This window comes from Carassius carassius, chromosome 23 (genome assembly GCF_963082965.1).
Source record: "Carassius carassius chromosome 23, fCarCar2.1, whole genome shotgun sequence".
NCBI lineage: Eukaryota > Metazoa > Chordata > Actinopteri > Cypriniformes > Cyprinidae > Carassius > Carassius carassius.
In genome coordinates, this window is record NC_081777.1 from 8181164 (window position 1) to 8202655 (window position 21492).

At 37.3% G+C, this 21492-nt stretch overlaps 1 protein-coding gene across 2 annotated transcripts in view; it reads right to left on the reverse strand.

Moving 5' to 3' along the window:
• The window catches only part of sema6dl (sema domain, transmembrane domain (TM), and cytoplasmic domain, (semaphorin) 6D, like), a 120111-nt gene that overhangs the window by 87095 nt on the left and 11524 nt on the right, over positions 1–21492 (reverse strand). For both annotated transcript variants that reach the window (XM_059506150.1, XM_059506151.1), the window contains exon 2: positions 4040–4128. The gene's annotated coding sequence lies outside the window, so the exon portion shown is untranslated. The remainder of the gene's footprint in view (positions 1–4039; positions 4129–21492) is intronic.

Genomic DNA, 21492 nt, shown 5'->3' on the forward strand with positions numbered 1-21492 from the left:
TAAAATTGGAGTCTTTAGTGTAAGCCTGTACATCTACATGTCATACTTTCAGAAATTACAGAGTTTACTCTCCATTTGTAGATGATTATGTAAAATAATGACTTCCAAACCTAGCCGCTACATAGATGACAGACTGAACAAACAGTAAGCGGTAATCCTGCCATGACTAACGCCTTCTTACCAATGTCTGTCTTTGAGCAAATCAGTCAGGATTACAGGGTGACGGTCACCTCATATAATTAATATTCATGAGCCAAGCTTTCTCCATCAAATCAAAGAGTCACTTTGTATTCTATTGTACACTCTATTGCCATTCACATTGCAATGATAAATGATATGCAATGCAATGTTGAATGAGCTATTCACATAAAAAAGAAAATGCAGAAGAAATTGAACTTTTTCAGTGACTACAAAAACATTTTATATATATATATATATATATATATATATATATATATATATATAACATTTATTTTTTTAATTTTCTGATGATGTTTTATCTGTTTCTTTTTTCCATTGTTTATTAATTAGTCATGATTATTTTATTACATTTTATTTTCTTCTTAGTAGTATTTTCAGTTATATGAATTCAATAATAATACCACTCTCCTCAGAGGGTTACGATAAATCTCCTGCTGCTTAACATATGATTTTTCCTCTATGAAAACATCTCATTGACTACAAAAATATTTTATTTCATTTTGTTTCAGAAAGTATTTCAAATAATTGTTTTATTTTTAGTTTACAATTGATTCTACATAAATTATTTTATTTGTATTATTTAATTATTTTTGTGTTAAAATTTTTATTGGTAATACTTACCAATACTAGTTACAATACTGGTAAGCATTTGTGTGTATATAAAACCCCCTCCTAAGAGGGTCCTAATAGCTCTCCTGCTGCTGAAACGACACCAGTGACTAACCCTAAAGAGCATTCTGAGGGCTGTTTAGTGCTCAGAATGGCAGCGAGGGCCCGTCGGCAGTCACAGCCAGGAAATATCCCCTGACCCTTGATCACCCCAACACACTCACTGTTTACACACCCACAGGGCTCTCTGTGGGGTTGTGGTCACGCTAAACTAAATTAATTTTAATGGGTAAGTGGCATAATGTGAGTTCACTAAAGGCCTTTGACAGTGAGGCGAAATTTCGGGTCATAAAAGTTTACAAAAGAGAACCGTAGACACTGAGTTTAATTGAGTACAGAGTCCAAAATAAAGGTTAAATGATAACGTCTCTTCCTGGTTTACTGTTTTTGTTTAAACGTAAATTGGATTTGTAAGGTTATTGTCCTTTTGTCTTCAAGTTTAATATGAGTGTCTGGTTTGGATGCTTCCCAAAGAGCAAAACTGTAAATCTGGCTCTGAGATAGAGTTGATTGTAATCTCTGAGTGTCTCTGGATACAAAATCTCTGTAAAACAAAGCTTTATCTCTTTTACTGTTTCTACCAATCAGCGATTTGCCACACTACTCTTTATTAAAATCTTACCTGACAGAAGTTCCATAAATTGTAGGCAGTTAGGAAGTACCGTAGTTCATGACTTCTGTCATAATTTATTCACACTACTCTCAGACTAAAAAAATAAATAAATGCATAAATGTCAAAAATCAAAAACATAGTCAATATGACTGGCTACTGTCTGATATGCAAATCTTTTATCCTGCAACTGACAGTTCTTTCTTTGAGGTTCTCCAAACCAAATAGCATTTTTGATTTTGGTGACCCTCACGACACATGTTTTCCTACTCATCCACTTAGAACCTTGCATGGTACTCAACCAAATGGAGAATCTGAGAAGAGGGATAGCCACCCACCCATTGAGAACCATCCAAACGTCAAACTAAAGCAAACTGCTTGAAAGCCAACTGAGTAACATGACAGTTCATAACTACTACTCAGTTTTGAACCCTATAATCTGCTGAGATTGTAATTAAAGAGGTGTAATTCATTATTTTTTGGGAGTTGTAACAAAGGACATTTTAGAACCTGAGATAGCCTATCCTTATCATGACAAACTTTATGATAAGACTAATAGTTTTATTTATTTATTTATTATTATTATATTTTTATATGTGTATTCCTGAATGTTGGAAACACCACATGTTTTGACGGACAGGAGTTTTTAAATATTAATAAGCAGTGAAGGATTTTTGTTTCCTAAAAAAAAAAAAAAAAAAACAAGATCATGGAAAACTACTTAAAGATCTGGATATTTCTCTTACGCCAACATTCGTAACTGATTATAACCCATTTATATATATTCTGAAATTTTTACATACTTTTCATAAAAGAGGTGTATTCAATCTATCGTAAATATGAGTGACATTTTTCATAAATTCATAAATCTACCCCCGGTTTCACAAACAAGGCTTAAACCTAGTCCCAGACTAAAATGTAAATCTGAGCTGTGTCAGCTGAAAGAAACTTGCGCTGACTGGTCTTAAAATATATCAGCGTCTTTGTTATGGCTCAAGATGTACACCAGTAATGTGTTTTCTAAGGCACGTTTATGAAAAATTACTTAAATGTCCTAATTGAACTATGACCTAATCCTGGCTTAGTCTAAACCCTGTTTGTGAAACCAGGCCTTAAATAAATAAAATGAAAAACAATATTCATTATTATTATTATTATTATTACTATTATCATTCATTTTATTGCCAAAATCACTTTATTACGCACTTCCAGGGACTTCAAGGCAGCATATCAGATTAACTCACAGCTCACAAAATTTCATCATCAGAGACTTTGAGCCAAAAGAGGGCATAAAGCCCAGTACTTTGTGACTGCAAAGGCAGTAAAGGTTCAAATTAACTGTTCTGGCCACCATCTGCACTGCTTCAGTGAACTTTAGGACCTTCAAGTGCTGTCCGGTTTCACTGCCGAGTAGGTTTATGGCAGGATTGTGCTAACTCTATTTGGTTCTGCTCAGAGAACCAAAAATTTACCATTAATACATATTGTTTGCTTAACAGTATTAACTGTATACTTAACTGTACTGTACTTATACTTACTGGTTATAATGTTGGCATCATTAATGCAGCTAGAAATAGAATCTAAAATCTAAAATTTGAGCTGGTGGGTGGGGAAGTGGACAGCTGTATTCGGCAGGGCTGACTGCATATAAAACCCATCAAAGCGTCAATCCAGCACTCTCACTTTCAGACTCAGCAGATTACAGAGGCTGTTCAAGAGGTTTGCAGATGAGCGATAAATGTTTTCCATAATTACTCTTGATAAGTAGAAGGAACGTGGACTTTGAGGGCCAGAGTCGCCCAACCCTCGTCTAAGCTCAGTTTTAAACCAATGTTTTCATAGGTCCACCTGTATTTTTACAGTTTTTATATAAAGAGTAGTACTTATTGACCATTTCCTGGACAATATATTGTTTTTTGGGAATTAGGCCAGACAGAGATTCACAGTGGGATTGATATGTTTTTTATGAGTCATGCATTTTTAATAAGTCTATCATTATGGTTGAAAGAACAGGTGACCCATCTGGGGTAGAACTGCTTCTCATTAAAAACACCGAAAATTATTTCAGGATGAATCCATGTCATGAGGCTCTGACACAGATGAGATCACGGTGCAAGCTCATCAAAAGCATTGCGGGAGCAATGTTGAATCAGTAGTTTGATAAGTTACAAGCTCATTGTGTAAAATTGTAAAAAGAAAAATTGAAAAACTGAATTAGATTTTTCAAATCTACATATGAAAAAGCAAAAGCAGAAGAAGAGTATAGACAAGTGGAAATAAGAAATTGTCTGATTGCTTGTCATTGTCTCAGTGTACCTTTATGCCAACAATTTGTCTCATTTCTGTCTGTTTTTATTTCTCCTAAGGAACTGTTGGGTAAACATCTTAGATGAAGTTTCATTTTATACCTCAATGACATATAAATGAGAACTCCATTTAGTCTCATGAGCTATGATAGACCAGTGCTGAGCGATAAAATTCTCCTCTGGGTGTATTTATTCTGGAGAATGTTTCATTATTGCGTCTATCCGCGTTTGAGAGAATTTACTGCTGTCTTACCTTTAGAAACAGCAACAGATGAGATTTCATCTCATTCAGTGGCGCATGAAGGAGGATATCACTGTTAGGAACATCAGTTTTTCACAGTCCTGTCCAGAAAAGAGACAAGAGCTGTCAAACAGTCTATCTGAAGAAAAACAGGGCTATAACTACAGTAGATATTGTGGTAATAATTGTAATTTCACAGCAGAGAAATGCCACCTTCCTCTATCCCAGCCTATCGCTCTAAGAGATAACAGAAAAGTATGTCAGTCAGGTGTGTTTTCTTCTTCTTCTTCTTCTTCTTCTGCTTTCAGTAAGCCAAAGGTTCCAGACTTTCTGGACAGTTTTCATCCGACCCAAGAAAATTCCCAACAGACTAATCTTTCCGAGCATGTGATTCATTTTAATCTGCAGGCATGGATGAAGAGGTTCTGTGGAGTTGCTGTACTATTAAAGATTAATGAACCCAATTTGCAAAACTGACCTTTTGCGGTCAGACTGTGTGGAGCGTAAAGCTTCTTAATGCCTTCAGCTCAAGTACAGCCCCGCAGATAAGACCCGCAGAGAGAAAAACACGAGATGAACTAACTTTAAGTGTTCCGTTCCTCTGATCAGTTCAAAGACATTTCAGAGGAAGGAAAAGAGTGGATTGATGAGTTTAAACTGTATCACACAAACACACACACTGGCATTTAGAAATGTAGCCAACATTCTCTGAACCCTGAACACTTCCCACATTCACACTAAAAATAAGTGAAGGCAGACTACACAATGTATGTGTTGCTAAATATGAACAGTTTAGCCTCATAACTTCCTTTCTCTCTCAAAACAAAAGAAAAAAGGACATAACGATCAGATACGGGTTTGCACACACTTTCAAAATAAAAGCCTTTAAAAGTCAGAAAAAAGTTCCTCCCCAATGATTTCATATGTAGCATTGTGACGTTATTTCTTCTTTCTTTATTTATTTAAAAAAGTATCCAAATACAGACAGGGAAATTATAGGCTAATTGACTGGATCATGAAAAAGTGGAGGTTATATGAATGAAAAGAGCCAGGTGGTTTTAGGGAAGGGGTTGAAAAAACTAAGGTGGTGATATTTGTGAAATCAACCAAAAAAGAAAAGTGCTTTCTCAAGTGTTTTTTTTTCTTCTTTTCTTTTGGCATTTATGCCCACACACTAATTATGAACAAAAACCAGAAAAAAAAATCTGAAATGTGTATTAAAAAATAAAAAGGGTCTATTTTGATTTCATGTTGACTTGAAATAAAGCACAAAGGCTGGTTTGCATTGATTGCGAGTGTTATTGTGGTGTTTATCACATCAGACAGCATGAGAGTGAGTTTTAGAGGGAAGGCTTCGTGCTGGGCTGTGAAGTCAAAGCCGTAATTTAGAGTTAGCAGCGTAGCAGAAGAGCTGATCTGAGAAAGACGTCTGCTCTCACACTGGCAACAGGATTGATTACCGCTCTGTGTGTATGACATTAGAGTATGTGCGTGTGTGTGTGGTACAGCACATGGAGAAAGCATCAGTTTAGTTTACTTTTTAGTTTAGAGTGTTGATTAGGGGCTCTTTTAAGGAAATTGTTGGCTAGATAATCTGTTAGCCTGAAGCTTTTTGGTATCCATTACTCAACTGCTGCTTTTTGCTGCTTTTAAATTTCTGTATGTGTCATCTTCGACCGTCGGCTACATCATATCAAACTGATTGTTCAATCTGACAGCCGGTAACTTAATACTCCATTCTTTCTGCATTTTACAGTGGTGCTTGCTAGAAAGTATCACTATTATTGTTGTTTATATGGGGGATTATGCATTTGAACAATCCGCAATTGTAATTGTTAAACTTTTGGCACGTAACTACTTTGTGCTACAGAAGTGAATAAAACCTCAAATCCCGCAGCTTGTTCAGGAGAGGTGTGCTATTACTTGCAATTTTTGCCTGACAGATGTAAAATCCAATGGATCTACAATGAATGAAGAACCGGAGTCATATCTAGACACCAGAATATCATATAGAATTGGGGGTGTAAACTTTTGACCTTAAATAGTAAGCAGTCACCTAGTAACCATCCAGAATAAACCTAATAATGCCCTGATTATTCACATAGCATTGTGCTCAAACCAGAGAACAGAACACCATAACAACCACAACACTCCGGCGGGTACACTTCACTGTCAGAAGAAACTGTCACTGTCACTTCGGTGGTACCTTTTCAAAAGGTACACCTGTGTACCTAAAGGGTCCATACTGGTGTCTTAAAGGTACATATTAGTACCTAAATTATAAATGTTAGTAACTAAAAGACACAAAGGTATACCTTTGAAAAAAGTACTGACCCAATGATAGCTTTGTACCTTTTTTTCTGAGACTGTATGCAGGGAATGAATGTAAATGAAGGAGAGACTTGACTCTAAAATTCTTTGTGAGGGAACAAGTTATCATTTAATGAACTGATAGCCTATTGGAAAATCACCAGCATTCTCCCATTAAATGTTCATTTTGGATTTATTTATTTTTAGAGATTACACCAAAAAAAAAAAACTGACAGGAAGGATTTAGTTTCAATTTTCTGTAGCACAACTCAGCTTTTCAACTCAGATAACCATTACTCTCTCTCCAATAGTAGAGCCAGAGAGGGTAGTATCTCCCCATAATAACAACATCTCTGTCTGCACCCTTAAAGCACTACTATGAACCTTTTAGGAGCAAATGCTACAACATACAATGCGAGTGGCGAGTTTTGCGAGGACAAAACATTTTCCATTGTATCCTCTTAAGTGCCATGATTTACTGTTCCATGGTACACATATAGCAATTATTCAGTACCGTGGTAATTGTAAACATACTATGTTACTGCCATCTGACACCATCCCTGTTTGATGCATCTTTAAACTGTTACATTGCTCATTCAGTGTTACACAGAATGTTTTTTTTTTTTTTTTTTTACTTTAAGTGCCTTGAATTACCATATAAAAACCATTGCGCAAAAATATGGCACCACAGTAGAAAACTCACATTTCCCCCCACTAATGGCACCTTCTGTAAATGCTGTTGCATGGCAACTGAAAGAGGGAACAAGTTCTTCTGAGGAGTTCTTCAGGCTGATCACGATGGTGTGCAGACTTACTTTGGAAACTCGTTTGAAGCACCTGCACTAGAGGAAACCAGGATTAGGAAAGGCCTGGTCTAAATTCAGCGTGTGTGTTCAGGTCGTGATGTTGTGAGCATTTTTTCTCTGCGTCTTTGTGTTGGCTGTTTGGGAGAGTGATGTCATTCTCCACTGCGAAGAGCTCTGAAAAGCCTCCAGTAAGTTGGGTCGAGACGGGTCGCGTTTGTCTCCTCTGCTCTTCTGTTTGTCCTCCTCTGCAGTTCAGAGCCGATTTCACAGTTTTCCTTTGAGCACCACTGAAAGAGGGTAGATTCCTTCCTGCCCGCAAACTCTCACACCAAACTGCATGGCAATCCTGGGAAAATCCAAACCTTTTGGCATCACAACAACTGCACCGGGCTGGACTTGCACACACACATAGAGCTGGATGAAGGATGGTTTGTAAGTGTGTCCGCTGCCCAGCACGGTCTATGTTTGCTTTCTGTGGTTGGATGTATGCAGCCTTTGTTTTTCTCTATGAGGCCTGACCCTTCCAGATGATGGAGGAGATAGAGAACCTTCTCTTCTGTTAAAAGACAAGTGGCCTCACTAGCACAGGCTGGTGTCCTGCCGGGTATGGCCCGCAAGAGAGAGAGAAGAGGGCAGCCGTGCCAGGCTGTTTCACCCTCTGTGCCAGCTTAAGCGAGTACCAGACGCAAACTGCCCTAAGAGCTCTGTTGTGTGCTGGACGCTGGACTCCAAGCTCTCCACAATCCCATACAGACTCAAGCTGAACTTTAATGAAAGCATGTTTTTTGAAAGATGAGGCTGAGTTTAACTAAACACAGCACACACACCCCTCTGAGCTGGTGAATGTGGGGTGGTTTGGCTCCCGCTAGAGAGGTCTTTTTTTCTAATTTGGAGGGTGACTTGATGAAAGAACACAGTTGTCACCGTCTACTGGACCCTGGCATAATTTCTGAGCTGTGGGCATGATATTTAAGGACACAAGTATGCGAGCACGGGAGTTGAGAGAGATAATGCATTCATGTCATTGGCATATTTTCACACCAGGCCATTCATCCATCCACTCAACTCTTTTTCGCAAGTACATATTAGGTGATTTGTTTGCTTTGGGGTTTTCTTTATTTCTCTTTAGTTTAATCTCACAATAATATCTGGCAACATTTCAGCCAACTTGTGCTTACCTGGGGTGCGTTTCCCAAAAGCATCGTTAGCCAACTATCGTCGCAAGTTCCGTCGTTACCAATGTAGTTCACCGATTCGGTGTTTCCCGAAACCATAGTTCAAACGAACATTCGCAAACTGCGTCGCAAACTTGTGTCGTGTGAACGACAGCTCTCCACCTGTGGTTAGAGGCATAGTTCGTCGTTAGTTTGCTGTGTCGACGTCGTTGATTGCGCCGCACCTGGGCTGTGTTCTATTCACAGTTATCGACCCTATGCCCTATTCCTTTAGAAGATTTCACTATCCACTTTGAGTGATTTAAAAGACTTAAAGTTGTGGTTTAAGTTTATTACATAATTCGCCTTTTTTATTATCATTACAAATTCAGTATGAAACTATATAGCAGCGTGGCCCTCGCGATTATTCTCCCTTCGAAGTGCTCTCTAAAAGCATTAATCTTGCCGATTAGAACGCAATCATTGTTTCGTTTGTGCGAAGAAACGGTGAGTTTGTCAAGTGAGTTATCTTTGTAAAAACATTCCAAAATACACGTCTCATATAACAATATTGGTAAAACAGTGTGTTAGAGGTTTTCACTTATATAAAATGTTAACACTCAAATTACAGTATTTTTATAGTAAATTAATTCTTAATTTTAAATGAATGTACCTAAATAAAGTAAAAAAATGTATAAATAAGTGAGTGATTTTGTTGTTTTTACAGAATTAGAATATAGAATACTCTCTACAAATGTGTTTGTGTGTGAATACATGTATATAAATATATATATATATATATATATAGAGAGAGAGAGAGAGAGAGAGAGAGAGACAGTATACATTGTTAGCAAAAGTTTTTTTTATGTTTTTAAGTGTTCATTTAATGCATATCGGCAAAGAAACCAAATATTTAACAGAAATTATGTCAGATTGAACAAATGGTTTAAACTGCAGTGGTGGCTGCTGCACAGGTGACAGGACGTATGGGCAAAGAGGACATGTCTCCAGCAGCCAGCTATCACCAAAGCCATGCACCCTCTTCAGCCACCTGCAAACTGCAGAAGTGGCCCACACAAAAGAGTCATGTGTGCTTCCATCACTCACCCATTAGGCCATCAGCCACCACCTCCATAAATTTCCAACAGCATAATAATCCAGTGTAGCTAACAACTGTTTCTTATTATTGGCCTCTGAAGATGTGAAGCCTGATGTTGAAGGGCCAGACTGGAGAGGGCCTGATGTTGGAGGCCTGGACTTTGAAGGCAAAGGCCTGGTTGATGACCATTGCAACAGGCCCCAGGATGGCCAAAACTGTCTCTTCCTCTGTAGGGACAGGAGGAACTGAACTGATACCCAATCAGTCTTGTCTGCTTCCCTCTCACGTGCCACAGCCCTCTGTTTTGTCACTTGCAAAGTCCCTCCACTCATTCCTGACTTCGTCTGGGCTTTGTCCATATCCATAGCTAGCATCGTTTATTTATTGAGTGATTTCTGCCTAGATTTGATTTTTGTCAGCATTTGTAATGCTATTTTTCAGCTTTGAAAATAGCTGGACTTTACTATTTTCCACCTCCTCGAAAAGAACTGCAATTTCAAGCTATTAAAATTGGGGTTTTCGTGTCATTTTCATTAACACGTCAGAATGGCAATAAGACATAAATAGGAAAGATTGAGCAAAAATAAGCAATCCACAACAGTACATTACAGTTTTTCAAAACCCATATTTTTTCAATTGTGGTTAAGTAGCCTATCAATATTACATAAGAAATAGTATTTATCTGAAATTGTGAAATTACACACACACACAATTCTGAAATTGTGTGTGTATATAATGTATTGCAGAACAAATGAATGATTCGTTATTACCTGACTCCTACGTAACGTCATTTCAAAAGTGTAAGTCGAGTCGAATAAAAGAGAAAATAAAACCAAATTACTGTAGGTGGCGGTATGTGCTCATGTCTCCAGTCAGCCATTAGATCGAAGAAGAAGAAGAACGATGGCTCAAACCAACGTAGTTTGAATCCATGGATCTGCGACACAGGTACCATGGTTTCGGGAAACAGTCGTGACTAGGTTGTTCGTTTTCATAACGATGCATCGTACTATGGTGGTTAATCAGCGAGTTACGTCGTTGTATGGGAAACGCACCCCTGGTTGTAGCCTCTTCCACTTAAAGAGACAGTTTAACCAAAAATGTTGTCATTTATTCACCCACATGTCATTCCAATTCCACAGATTTTTGAAGAGTATTTAATTTTTACTTGTTTATAATCATTACTTTGTTTATAATAATTGTTAATAAGGCAGAATTGCATACAGTTTTGTAACAATTTTGAACTATATTTTAAGGCAGCTGTTCCATCTTGAATAGACACCATTACATTGGGCATATTTAATGATAATAAAACATGTTTTGACTCATATAGAATTTTCTTTTAGGTTGCTGTTATATAGTTTGCAGACCTCAGATCATACTTTCTCAGATCATACTTTCTACTTTTCTCCGTTTTGTTTCAATCAAGTGTCATCTTTTTCTCAGATTATCCTCCTGAAATTACTTTGTTGAAATTAAAATAGAAGCAAGTCATTGACTACATAAATTAAAATTACATTAGAGATAGTAGAGCTATAAAATGAAAATGGATAAGAATAGTTCATGGTCTTGGAAACCAGGCAAATGGAAATCAACATGGTTAAAATCTCTTCTGAAACTCATGAGGGATAGTTTTAGTCTCATTATCAGGAAATCTCAGTTTGCTTTTAAATAAGATCTAGGGGAAACAACTGAGATATTAAGGAGGTGATTGTTTTTTCCTCTTGGTTCTAATGTGCCTGGAGACTCCACAATTTACTGTTTCACATGCCAGTCATCAGACTAGCGATTCTCTCGCTTTCTCTCTCTATCTCTGTTTGATTGGGTTCCAACTCTGTTCTGAAAAAAAAAAGGCTTAGAGACCTCTGTTTCCCACAAGCGAACAAAAGTGGTGACAGACAGAATGGAGCGGCTCAGAGAGGGAGGAGAACAGAGCAATGAAGAAACGCTCTCAGTCTGTAGGAACTAATCAGACTCTCGTTTAGCAAACGCAGGCATTCCTGTTGATGAAAGGATGGGAGATGTAAGGCGGGACAGGGTCGGACTGAGCTTTTACAACAGCAGAACAACAGCAGGCCAACTCCATTATCCACCGTATACGGCCTCATTAACCAGTGCTCCACACACACTCAACACACGTAACAAACATCAACTAACATAGACTCAGCCCTCAGACACACACACAACTCACTATTGTGACTCTACACTCTCAAATACTTGGTTCTGATTGGTCAATCGTGGCAGAGTGCACTCAAATATTTTTCTATAAAGAGCGCTTAACTGTATAATTGACTTTTGTCCCAGTAAGTCGGTCATTATCACAAAATAAAGACTGGCAGGGTGATCAGGACCCCAATGATAAACGGCTCAACTATTTTCAATTTATTTAGATTTCACTGCTTTTATGCTTTTGTGAGTTTATGTCTAGGTTTTAGACTGTTAGTTACTAAACTGCTATCAAAGCTTGACCTGCCCACATTAATTAAATGTAGCACTGTCCCAAACGTGTACCATTGTTTGAGCTAGAAATTGACACTTAGTTGATGAGGAACTGGGAAGTTACACCATTTTTTTTCATTATTGATTTTCCATACAAATTCATACATAGCCTTACATGAAAATATGTATAGTGTGTCTTAATCTTTTTATTACCAAACAAAATGATCACGCATCAGCTAAAGGAATGCATTATTTAAAGCCAGGCTGCTAGTGTGTAAGGTGCTGTGAGCTCTTGGGCAATGCATTGAAGTTGTTGAATGTAATTGGTAATTTAGCAGCATTGAGCTATCATGTGCCAAGAAAGTTATTATTCTGGCCTGTAGGTCCCTTACTGTTCTCATACTGCTTACTGAAAGAGCAGAACTTAGTCCCTTTACAAATTCACAGAAGCCAGTCCATAGCAACCATTAAATGTGGAAGTCATTACTTTCACATAGAATGTTGGAATGTTCAAATTTCTACCTGGAAAAGTTTAGTGGAACACTACTTCAGGTCAGACTTTCAATGCTTGAAAGACTTTTCAAAACTTGGAAACAAATACGATTTCAACAAGATAAAACTGATGTCACACAAATATGGTAACACCCAGATGCACACAGTTAATAATAAACATTCACTTTTGAACAAATAAAATGCATCAATGAGTCAATGTTCATACATCATGTGGTAATTAAACCAATAGTTTTGCTACCTGAAGAACAAATATTAACATGACATAGCTTCATTTATCCTCTCCATTTTGCTAGAAGACATATTTGTTGAACAAATGAACCTCCAAAGCTAATGGTACCATTGACATTTTGTTTCCTCAGATGTAATTTTTCTTTGTCTTTATGGTTTTAAGCAGGAAGTTCCCCCACCCCTACACTTTCAAGGAAGTAATCATTATATTTTAAGAGCTTGTCACAGTGTGAAAATATTTTTTATCCGGTCACAAACAGCTGTCTGCCATTTGCATTGGCAGTAGACTGGAACAAACATAGCAGTAATTCTATTATCATTAAATTGTTTTTAAACAGGTAAAATAGACATAAGACATAACAGCAAATCTTATGTCGCCAGATTAATATTCATGATAAGATTTATAATGTTTTCCTAAGGAAGTCGACAATACTTGGACAGATATGTCTATTTCTCATTTTCATTGCTTGGCTCACTCCTGCTGCCACAACCTGCATGCTGTCATGCTTGCTCATGGGCAGAAACAAACTCAGTTCTAAAATCCTACATAAGTTTTTTTTTTTTTTTGAACTGTGAGGAAGGATGTCATGTGACTAATTAATATATAATGACAACACTGACTAGCCGATGACACATTAAAAGAACATGCACGGTTCTACTATTTATTAAGAAAAAGCCTGTTTTGTCATTTAAAGTTTCATCCTCTATCAAAAGTTTCCAACTACTAAGTTTACTATTAAAGAGAAAGTTTTTTTTAAATTGTTTTTATTATTATTGTTGAAGATTTAAAGAGCATTATTTTAGTATTGATTTAAAAGGTTTACTGTTTTAATAATAATAATAATAAAAAGCCCTGTTAATGCCTTTAAAGTAACAGTTACAAATTTCCACATCATTTGGTGCCATTTAAAAAATACTGTTGACATTCTGTTGGCATTAGCTGGATATGGAGAAGGCCTGGGGCTGTTTTTTCCACTTTGAACAAATAATTTCTGAAATGTTGTTTGTAGGAAAGGCTGCAGTTCATTGGTTTCCTCACACATACATTTCAGTAGCATTTTGGTCTCAGAGATTAAATATATCAAGTGTGCCTCAATTAATTTATTTAGCAATTAAAATGTTATTATTTTGATATTGGTTCTCTGCAAACCTGCAGTTCAAAGAAATTCGTTTTTCAGTACAGCTCTTGACTCACAGTCTCTGAGGATGTCCTGCTAGTTGGGGACAGTGTGCATTTGGATGTTTCTTTGATTTGGGTGATGATATATGCAAGAATACTAAATGCTTCAGAGTGTTTTAGAAGCCAGATGCAAAGCACTGCAGTCAGAAAACATTAGCCATCAAAGATGATGTCCACAGTTACTTAACAGAAGCTGACACAAGAGTACGTCAAAACATGACGTGAAGACTGATGCAGAACCTAGGAATGATGCTTCAGGAAATGAGCTGAATTGAGTCGAGTGCTCTGTTGCATGCATGTATTGCATGTTCCATCTGTCTTTTTTTTTTTGACCTTTTTTCATATAGCCAGATTTGGATTTATGCCATGCCATTGAGCATCTAGGGAGATTCCAGAGATAGCACGTGTTAACTTCAAGAGTAGGTTTGGTTCATAGTGATGATGATGATTTTAAATTATTTAATTTGTATGACTATATCACAATCAGGGTCACAATCACAGATATGGTTTGCTCTTTCACAGCTGGTTCAGTGCGCAACAGTTGGGTTCCAGATGTAAAATCTATTTTTTTTTCCCTTTCACTTTTAAAGTTAAAGGATTAATCATTTACAACAGATTTACCATGAGCTCTAATGTTATTATGTTAATAATGTAAGTGTATTTTGTCATTGAATCCACACATCAGTGGTTTCAAAATTATATTTAAAAACATCATGTTCAACAGCCAAATACCGAGTCAAGAACGTCTCAGTTACACACGTAACCCTCATTCACTGATGGAGGGAAAGGAGACGTTATGTCGTGATGACATAGGGTGATTCACTTGGGAGCCCCAATCCTCTTTGACTTTAAGAGAAAATTCCAATGAAATTTGGCTAGTGGATTTTGCATACCTAAACCACTCCCCGTGCACATGGGTATAAACCGATAACAGGTGCATCCACTCTTCAGGTTTTATGTTGAGGAGCCGTTGGTTCAAGGTTATGGCGGACATAATGTCTCCGTTTGCTCCATCAGGGAACGTACGTAACCTTTCCAATGCCACAGCACAAATTCGCTGATCTTGGTACCCGCAAGGACCAAAGCTAAATATATCGCTACTGGAGATAGCCGCTGTTCCTACCATAGATACCTCTTCTTTAAGCTGCTGCCACTGATCTGGACGAACTCACAGAGACTGTAACATCTTATATCAGTTTCTGTGAGGATATGTGTATTCTTACCAGGACTCATCCAACTTACAATAATGACAAACCGTGGTTCACTGCAAAACTCAGACAGCTCCGTCAGGCCAAAGAAGATGCTTACAGGAAGGGGGACAATGTCTTGTATAAACAGGCTAAATACACACTGTAAAAGGAGATCAAAGTGGCAAAGAGGAATTATTCTGGAAAAATAAGGACTCAGTTCACTTCCAATGACTCAGCATCAGTGTGGAAAAGTCTGACAGTGATCAACAACTACAAGACACCATCCCCCAGCACTGTGGAGAATCAACGACTGGCAGATGATCTGAACGAGTTTTACTGCAGGTTTGAAAGAAGAACACCCATCAAGTGCCCTGAACGCCTCTCCACACAACCGTTCACACCATTTGGGAGGTGTCCCACAGCCCGGATCAAATACTCAGGACACCATCAAATTTAGCTTTTAGCTTTTAGCTTTTGTATTTAGTCATGCCTGCTTTTAACTTTTAGCTCTTTAGTTTTTTGGTCATGGCTTGTAGCCGTGCTTTTAGCTTTTGCTTTTAGTCATGCCTGCTTTTAACTTTTCGCTTTTAGTCATCACTTTCAGCCATGCTTTTTACCGTTACTTTTTCCGTTCTTTGAGCACAATTCCAGTGTGCATTGGCCTGCACGCCCGCTGCTACTTAGCCACGATGAGAAGAAACGCCACCTAGTGTTGTCAAACATTACTTTTATTCTTTTACTTTGGTTTCTTTTCCATTGAGAGTTTTGTGTTCTGAGTTAAGTTATGCCTAACACTGTGTCTTTGAGTCCGACCTCAAGTGCCCGTCTGAAACTTCAATCAGCCCACAATTCCGCATCTTCAGCTAACACTCACCGACTGGCTTCCCAAGACGTCACTTCTATAAATACTGAACTTCCAGCCAATCCTCAGGAAACTCCCTTTTCGGCAACGACTACAACAAAAGGAAACCCCAAAACAAATTTTTACCTCATTAAGGAACTCAATTCGAGAGTTAATTAAGTGATTGGTGGTTGTTCAGGTCTATGCAATTGCATATATTGCTTTAAACTTGGGATTTCACATTTTCATTCTCTTAAACTTATTCTTTCCTCACTTTCTCCCTGCAACTTGTACTAATGTGTGAATGCGTGTGTTCATATGTTAAATTTGTTTATATATCTTAGATTTATCCAATAAAGCCTTATTTATAATTGAAAGATAAGTATCTTGTGTTTTGTGCTTACAAGTTAATGTCTTAAACTGCCGATCTTGTTACTGTGCTAGTTAATAGTGTTTTCACTATATTTTTTTATTTTAATGTCCATTGCAGAGTTGATGTTATACGGCTCATTCAGTAAATCACTGGCTGACTCAGTGATCAGCCGTAAAACAGTGATTCTGTCCAAATTCCCTATAAAATCTTAAATGATTCCCACTGAGCTGTATTGACCTGTTTCCCTTACATTATTCTAAAACAAATCATAGGAATAATTCACAATGTCACATGAATTTATGTTATTCTAAACCTATATGACTTTTTTCTTCTTCTTCTCCAGAACACACAACTATATATTTTGAAGAATATTGGTAGTCAAACAATTTTGGTGCCCAAAGACTTCCATGTGTGTAAAATTATGTTTTGTTCTGTTCTATAGAAGAATGAAAGTCATGCAGGTTTGGAGCGACATGAAGGTGAGAAAACAAAAACATAATTTCCTTTTTGGGATGAACTAACCATCTGTCATTTTATATTCAGAAATGTTTTTTCTTTGTATCATAGCGCTGTATAGCAAACAGCAATGAAAATAAAGCAAATGGGAAAAAGTGGGTGGAACCAAGGTCATTGAAAAGGCAGATGATCAATGTTTTGCTCTATTGTCTGATGTCATGGAAGTCTTGGTTACCTCACATATGATTCTTTCAGTGATGGATCACATTTGTAAGCAAGGATCACGATTAGGATGCTTGTGGGCAAGCTTTGCACATCTGTAGTTACTTTTGCTGTGAGCTGAGCTTTCATTGTCCCTGAGAGAAACTTGTCGTTAATGTCTCCTGCTGTTCTGGGGATACACCGTCTCATTATGCCCATATGCTACCAGCACATCCAGACACTGTGACATGCATTATACATGTGGATTAATGCAGCCTGGACCCACCCTGCCAGCCAGCTTTGATCTCCACTCTGGATTTCCAGAAATAGACAATAATGACTCATTCATACAGTTGCTTTTAGGCATCTTAACTTCATTAGATGTGTGTATGTACGGTTTGTGCATATGCAGTTTACACAAATGCATTCCGCTCACAAGTTTTTGATTGATGTCAGATGCAGGAATCACCTTAAGTTTTGGAAAGGTTGAATTTGTGTCTGTCATCCTTTTGGGTGTGTGTTGCTGATGGGCTTGTGCCTGTGTGCATGCTGATAGCAAAGAGCATTCCTCTCATTAGCTGAATCGAATCACTAATGTGGAAGGAAGATTAGCAGCTAACAGGCTAATCAGTGTAAAATCAGTTCATCGCAAGGAGAAATTGACCAGCTGTGTGTTTGTTTATTTGTTTATTTGGGCTTGCTTACAGAAAAACAATAGTGATGAAGATGATTAAAGGTAATTTAACTGTGTTAACATAAACGCCTGTTCATGTAAAGACACATTTTTGGTGCAATAAACATTTTAATTTGTTATAATAGTTGTTGATGCGCTTGTTTGGACTGACACAAAAATTCACAAGCCAAAAATGCCATTTTTTATGCTGAACATTCGTGTTGGTGTGAAAAGGCCTTAAGGTTACATTTTATTAGGACTTAATAAATTTGCCACCAAATACAGTTTTAAGAACTTAGCATTTGTTTAGATTTTTTTAAGAAATTAGATTTTTTACAACTAACTGGTCTTCTACAGTGTAGCTGTCGAAAACAAATAACAGATGTTTTTTTTTTTGGGGGGGGGGGGGGGGGGGTAAAAAACCTTCACACTGATCAGTTGAAGGTGCTTAAAGAAAGACTGCATTGGATGAGCTTGTTTGCAGGAACAGACAGAAGGGCCGTTCTATTTAATAAAAGCATATTACATGCTCAGATGAAACAAAATAAAATATAAAAAAATAAGAAAGAAAAAAAGTTGATTCCTCACTGTGTTGCAGTCCCTGTTAATATGAGAATCTTGATAAATCCTGTCTCTCTGTTTTTGCTCCTCTAGGGAGACAATTTTATTGCTATATTAATAATTGATGTTTATATTAAGCTCCATATTTGTGCTTTGTATTCTGTCAGAAAGAAGAAAGCACATGAACCACCATGTTTATTGCAAGATGCACTGTCACATAGAGACAGAGAGCCGCCAAATGCCCTCTTGATCAATTCAAAACTTGTTGGAGAAAATTAGTGTGATTTCCTCTGTTTGTTTATTGAATATTTCATTGGTTCTGTTCTGTTAGATGGTAATCCAGAATCAGGTAATGTAATCTCCGTCTCTATCATAGCAATCCATCATAATCAGAGATTCATTAAAACATGGATTTCACAAGATTAAAAGGCCACTCAGTGTGCTCTATTGATCAGTTTAGATTACTTTGTGAATCTGATGAGAAGCACCATTGCACTGCTGAAGGTCAATGAATCTGAGTTCTGTATTGAAGCCACATGATGAATATCAACTCTACACATTCTCTCTCATCACAAACACAATGCCAGATGTGTGCATCCACATCTGACAAGTCATCAGATTCTTAATGCAGCTATGTAAACCCAATGTACTTACTGGATACGTTAACATACTATAGTTACACATAGTCATTTATACATTGTATTGCATTAGATATAAAATCTCAAATTAACTGCCCTAGTGATCCTTAAAACATTTATAGTAAGAGAGTGATTACTTTGGACAAATCCCACTAAATAGGACTAAATAGTTTCTTATATTTCTTAAAGGCCTTCGAACAGATTATTTTAATCATCTGTTCATTTTGGCAATGCAGCACCTGCACAGAAGTTCTCTACATCTTCATAATACAAATTCTGAGTATGGGTCACCATACTTGGCTGAATGTCACTTCACTTTCACTAATGAGACAAAAACAGTCTTTGGACGAACTTCACAAAAGTTTAGTAATACCCTTTAAGTCTTTAAAAATACTGCCATCATCCTTATACAATTGATATTTTATGGGTTTCTTAATTCTCAGGGCCAGCATTTTCACTCTGTTTTTTGGTTCGATTAGCCCATCCAGGGTAAACTCATTCTGAGGAAATATGAAACTGATTTATGTAAACCAATAGGGCAGTTAAGAGCAACGTGACTCCAGTGAGTCACTGATCTTGAGTAGTTTATTTAAAAAGTTTTTTTTTTTTTTTTTTTTTTTTTAAATACTTTCTTCTATCCTGGTTTAATTTACAGAGATAATTATAACCAGCCCATTTGTAGGATGATATCCTTAGGATTATAAACACTGTGGCCATGTATGTGTGGCTCAGCACATCAAGTTGAAAGAAAGTCATATGGGTTTGGATGACATGAGAGTGAGTAAGTAATAATTGATTTTAAATATTCCCTCTGAACATTAGAATATGCACTCAGTGTTGGTCTGAAATGGCTAATGTCTTTTCCGGGAGGCTCTAACTGGCTGTGTGGGTGTCTGTATTTATGTGAGTTTACCTGTACATATGGTCCTGCAGTCAAGTATGTGGTCATTCAGCCTTAATGGTTTGTGACAGGCAGTTAGGGAGAACATAACTGCAAGAGCAAGGCTCACACATACACAGTCTGGCCGCTGCATCCTCTGGGCAGCTTGAGTGCCATGGAGGTGATTAGATGTACTTACTGCACTAATGTAATTATAACTGCTGTCATCTCTTCTGGATAACAGGGCACACTGCAGCCCATGTGTGGGAGTGTGTGTGGGGGGGTCAGCTGAGCATCAGTGTTAGTCCAGGTCAGAAGGATTTTCTGCAAACACGGTAATTACCTGAATTTAAAGTCTTAGGTCACACACATTTGTAACATACCTGACAGAACTAATGTGTGTGATGACTTTTGTCCCTCATTCTGTTAAGGAACTGACACAGAGGTTATCACTGTATCACTGTGTCAAATTTTCAAGATGCTTCATTTATATCTGTCAATGAAATTCAGCTGTGATTGAAATGATATTCCATTGTTCCAAATGTAAAAGTTTGTGTTTGTAAAAAAAATAAAAAAAATAAAAATAAAAATAAAATATATATATAATTAACAATACAACTCTATGAATAAAAGTAATTTATGTGAGCATGTAAGAAATACTGCTGCTGGACATATACAATAAATTAAATAACTCCAATATATAACATACATGAAATCATTCCATAGCATATATGCAGGTGGAGCTGGGGAAGGTGGAGGGTTTCTGTTGCTGCAACTGTCAAAGCAAGCTCTAGCCAAGTGATTGGGTGTTGAGCAACAAGCTTATTTACTGCTGATGTGAAAAGCAACCAATAAGCAGTGCAATGTGAATAATGATGTAATTATATCAGATTAAGTTAGAACCTATCGGTGTGCGCCATCTAGAGTTTAAGACAGAACTTTGTATTTATTCAATTTACATTTCAATATTTACAAATATTAAACACCTAATATCTCACTCTCTTTCACACAAACAGTACCATAGTTAAATATTAGTATGTGATTTGTTTGTGTCTGTGAAGTCTGACCCTGGGGACATGTTCCATCATGTTGATCTGATTTGGCCTCTTAGTATTCTGACTGCCTCCTCTCAGAAACCAACTTGACACTTGTGAAGCATGACTCAAACTAATAACACGTAGAAAAAAACAAAACTTCATAAGAGTTCAATATTTCACTTTCCAATTATATCATCAGTGGAAAAATGTTCCTGCAGAAGAATGGCCTAACCTTTGCTTAAGCAAGCTGCTTGTGTCCCCTGAAGAAATGTGGGCAAATACTCTCTGCATTTATTTATTTGGTTTTTCAAATCTGCTTGTCTGATGAGAGTGCTAGAGCGAATAACTATAGCTGTTTGTTCAGGTTAGTCCTCTTGGGTGTGGATTTGTGTGCATATTTTTGTCTTTGGCTCTGAGACACCAAAACTGGCTGTGCCAGGCGACCACATCCCAACCCTACACCATCCCACCGGATACGCCCAAAAACACTTACACCCACCAGCCTTAAAATAGACCAGAGCTTAAGATATGTATTCGTTTTCTCAAAATCTTAAATTTACTAACATGGTTACTAGGACATTGTAAATGGGTCAAACTATTTTTCTGATTGAAATACTGCTATAAAAAGACAATAATCCCTGTGTGAGGTGTGTTATCTAGAGTAGGTGAATCTTGAAGTGAGGACTGATTTTAATGTTGCGAGCCTGGTGCTTTGACAGTTTGAGAGTTGAGAAGTCAAGGCATGAAGATATGAAATGACAAGAAAATTCTGATCTGATACATGGCTGAAGATATTAAGAGGCCAAATTAAATCATCTTAATAAACTAAATATTGCCCATCTTACCCTAATCCTGGATGCACTGTCTTGCACTGTCTTGCCAACAA